The sequence below is a fragment of the Mus musculus genome, chromosome 8, assembly GCF_000001635.26.
Source record: "Mus musculus strain C57BL/6J chromosome 8, GRCm38.p6 C57BL/6J".
NCBI lineage: Eukaryota > Metazoa > Chordata > Mammalia > Rodentia > Muridae > Mus > Mus musculus.
The window spans coordinates 4,462,329-4,466,569 of NC_000074.6; the positions used below are offsets into that span (position 1 = coordinate 4,462,329).

At 41.4% G+C, this 4,241-nt stretch overlaps 1 pseudogene; it reads left to right on the forward strand.

Moving 5' to 3' along the window:
* Gm6070 (predicted gene 6070) lies at positions 3,214-3,880 on the forward strand (annotated as a pseudogene).

Below are 4,241 nucleotides of genomic sequence, written 5' to 3' on the forward strand. Positions count from 1 at the left end.
AGCCACTTTGGAAATCAATATGGCAGTTTCTCAGAAAGCTGGGTATCAATGTACCTGAAGATCCAGATAGATCATTCCTGGGCATATACCCAAGAGATGATCCATCCTACCATAAGGACACGTGTTCAAATATGTTTGTAGCAGCTTTATTTATAATACTCAGAAACTGGAAACAACCTAGACATCACTCAACCAAAGAATGAATAAAGAAAATGTGGTACACTTACATAATGGACTATTACTCAGCTGTTAAAAACAATGGCATCATGAAATTTCCAGGCAAATGGATAGAACTAGAAAAAAATTATCCTGAGGTAATTCAGAACCAGAAAGACAAACATTGTACTCACTTATAAGTGGATATTAGCTGTAAAGAATAATCATTCTACAGTCTACAGATTCAGCAAGGCTAAGTAACAAGAAGGGCTCAAAAGGGCATGCATGAATCTCCCAGGTAAGGGGAAATAGAATAGATTTTGAGGGTTGGTTTGGGGCAAGTGGGGATGGAAACAGGAGAGAACAGGAACAGGTGGAAGGGAATCAAGATCTATCTATCGATATCTACATATTTATATCACCTATCTATTATCTATCTATCTCACTACCTATCTATCATCTTTATACACACACACACACACACAGAGAGAGAGAGAGAGAGAGAGAGAGAGAGAGAGAGAGAGAGAGAGAGAGAGAGAGAGAGAGAACTGGAACTGGACAGAATTTCAGGTGTGAGGTAGAAACTTAGTGCAATGGAAACTCCCAGGAATCTACAGGGTGACCTTAGCAAAAACTCCTAGTAATGGGCATACAGAGCCTGAACAAGCCATCTCCTGTAACCATGCAAGACTTCCCGCAAAGAGATTGAGACACCAACCCAGCCACAAAACCTTTGGCCTACAATTTGTCCTGCCTGCAAGATGTGCTGGGGTAAAGGTGGCACAGAACTTGTGGGAGCGGCCAACCAATGACTGGTTCAACTTGTAACTCATTTGTGAGGAAACCTAGGTCTGTTACTCTCTGGAGGGCCAGAAGCCAGAGAATGGATATCTCAGAGACTGAGGATAGAACTAAAGAGGACAGGAAAAAACAAAACAAAACAAAACCAAAAACAAGTCAATGAAATGAGTCCTAATGATACTCAGCTATATTTGTAGATCAGAGTCTAGCATAATTGTCATCAGAGAGGCTTCATCCAGCAACTGATGGTAGCAGAAGCAGAAAACCACAGCCAAATACTAAGTGGAGTCAGGGGAACCCTGAAGGAGAGGGAGAGGAAGGATTGTAGGAGCTAGAGGAGTCAATAGCATGAGGAGGACATTGCCCACAGAACCAACTAAGCAGGGCTCATAGGGGCTTACAAAGATGGAACCAACAGTCAGGGAGCCTGGATAGGTCTGACCTAGGTCCTCTGCATATGTATGTTTGTATGTATGTATGTATGTATGTATGTATGTATGTATGTATGTGTGTGTATGTGCGTACGTATGTATATAGCATGATGCTCTTGTGAACATCTAACAGTGGAAGTGGAGGCTACCTCTGATTCTTTAGCCTGCTTTTGGGAGCCATTTCCTTCTACCGGGTTGACTTATCCAGCCTTAATATGAGGGGATATACCTAGTCTTACTGTAACATGATATGCTATGTTTGGTTGATATCCAGGGGAGGCCTGTCATTTTTCTGAAAGGAAATGGAGGAAGAGTGGATCTGGGGAGAGGGGATGTAGGGGTAAGGTTCTGGGAGGGGAGAAAGGAGAGGAAACTTCCATTAGGATACATTACGTGAGAGAAGAATAAGTAAATATAAAATAAAATAATAAAATAAAAAGAAGGATTTTCCTTACCATCTGCTGCCTCAGTAGCACAAAGCTTTTTGAAAACAAATCAATTAAGATTTTTAGGTTCTTTTGAGGTCATTCTTGTTTGTTTGTTTTTTCAAGGCAGGGTTTCTCTGTGTAGCCCTGGCTGTCTTGGAACTTGCTTTATAAACCAGGCTGGCCTTGAACTCACAGATATCCACCTGCTTCTGCCTCCCATATGCTGGAATTTAAAGGCATAACCCACCACTGCCTGGCTACATTTTCTTTTTAAAAAATTAATATTTTTCACATTTATTCTTTGAGACTTTCCTGCCTGTATACAAAGTATTTTGATCATAGCCAGTTTCTACCCTTTCATCCAACTCTTCTCAGGTTCCTACTATGTCCCTCTCCCAACTTTTGTCCTATTAAAAAAATTTTTACTGAATCCAGTTAGTGCTGCCCATGTGGCCATCATTGTGGACCTGTCCACTGTGGACCAGGGGCCATGCCCCTGAAGAAAACTGACTCTCCATCTCCCAGCAGCTATCACTGTTAATAGCTTCTCAGCCTGGGGTGGGACCTCTTGAGCCCCTACCTGATTCTAGATGGGATTTTATAGTTTTGTCTCATTGCCCAGCCTTCAGGCAGTCCTCACACTAAATCACACCTTTCATTTCTGCACACTGACTTCACACCTAGACAGGGATTTCTGAAAATTTATACAGATATGAGAGGATACAACTCTAAGGGTGGGCAGAGGAGGAGGTTTTAGAGATGAAATAGTGAGGAGAGAGTTCAATATTTTAAGGACCTAGAATTACTTAGGCATGTTAGAAATACATGCCAGAACCATCCCAGAGGCCATCAGAGCTCAGTTGTGAAAAACTTATGTCTCCAGATAAGAAATATCAGTTTGATCCTTGGCTGCTATTATAAAGAAAGAGCCAAAGACTAATGAGATGGCTAAGTCAGTAAATGCACTTGCTGCCAAATATAATGACCTTAGTTTGATCCACAGAACCTACATGGTAGAAGGAAAGAGCTAATGCCCACAAATTGTCCACTGACCTCCACAAGCATTCTCTGATATTTGGACACTTCTGTCATCTCCATATAGAAATTAAAATGTATGCTCCTAGAACTTGGAGGCAGAGGCAGGAAGATCTTTGTGAGTTCCAGGACAGATAGGGCTACACAGAGAAACCCTGTCTTAAAAAAACAAAAACTGAAAAATGTATTAAAAAATTAAAAAGAAAGGCACTGGGAAGATAGTTCAGTGGGTAGAGGCACTTGCTGCCAAGCCTGACAGCTTACGTTCAACCCTTGAAACCCACACAAGAGTAGGAGGGAACGTAATCCTGCAAGTTGTTCTCTAACCTCAGCACACACACTGTGAGATTAAAATATAATTATTGGCAGATGCCACTGTCACTTTTCACTGCTTGCTGCAGCCGTGGCCAACCCCACCACGTTCTTTGACATCACGGCCGATGATGAGCCCTTCGAGTTGTTTTCAGACAAAGTTCCAAAGACAGCAGAAAACTTTTGTGCTCTGAGCACAATTATTTCAGGATTCGTGTGACTTTATATGCCATAATGGCACTGGGAGCAGGTCCATCGACGGAGAGAAATTTGAGGATGAGACTTCATCCTGAAGCATACAGGTCCTGGCATCTTGTCCATGGCAAATGCTGGACCAAACACAAATGATTCCCAGTTTTTTATCTGCACTGCCAAAACTGAATGGCTGGATGGCAAGCATGTGGTCTTTGGGAAGGTGAAAGAAGGCATGAACATTGTGGAAGCCATGGAGTATTTTGGGTCCAGGAATGGCAAGACCAGCAGGAGATCACCATTTCTGACTGTGGACAACTCTAATGTCTTTTGACTTTTGGGTATTTACCCATCAAACTGTTCCCTCTGTAGCTCAGAAGAGCACCCCCCCACCATCTGCTTGCAGTGTCCTGTGATCTCTGCTCTCACTGAGGTTCTTTGGGTTCCATATTTTCCTCTTTCCCCTTCAAGTCTAGCTAGATTGCAGAGTTAAGTTTATGATTATGAATAAAAACTAAATAAGAAAAAATATATAATTATTACATTTCTCTCTTTCCTTCCCTCCTTCTAAGCCCTCCCACATACCCTTCTCTACTCTTCTCCAAATTCATGACCTCTTTTTCATTAATTGTTATTACATTCATATTTATTCACAAATATAATGTGTTCCATTTATATAATGTATGTATGCTTTCAGGGCTAACCATTTAGCACTGGAAAACCTACTTACATGTTCTTCCTTAGAAAACCAATTAGGAAAGAGAGGACTCTTTAAGGATGGGGAGGGAAGTCAATATGGAAGAAGAGTGTATGTAGGTAAAATAACAATAAGGATATCTGGAAAAGCCTCAAGGAATCATACAAAAGAACACTATAACAATGTAAT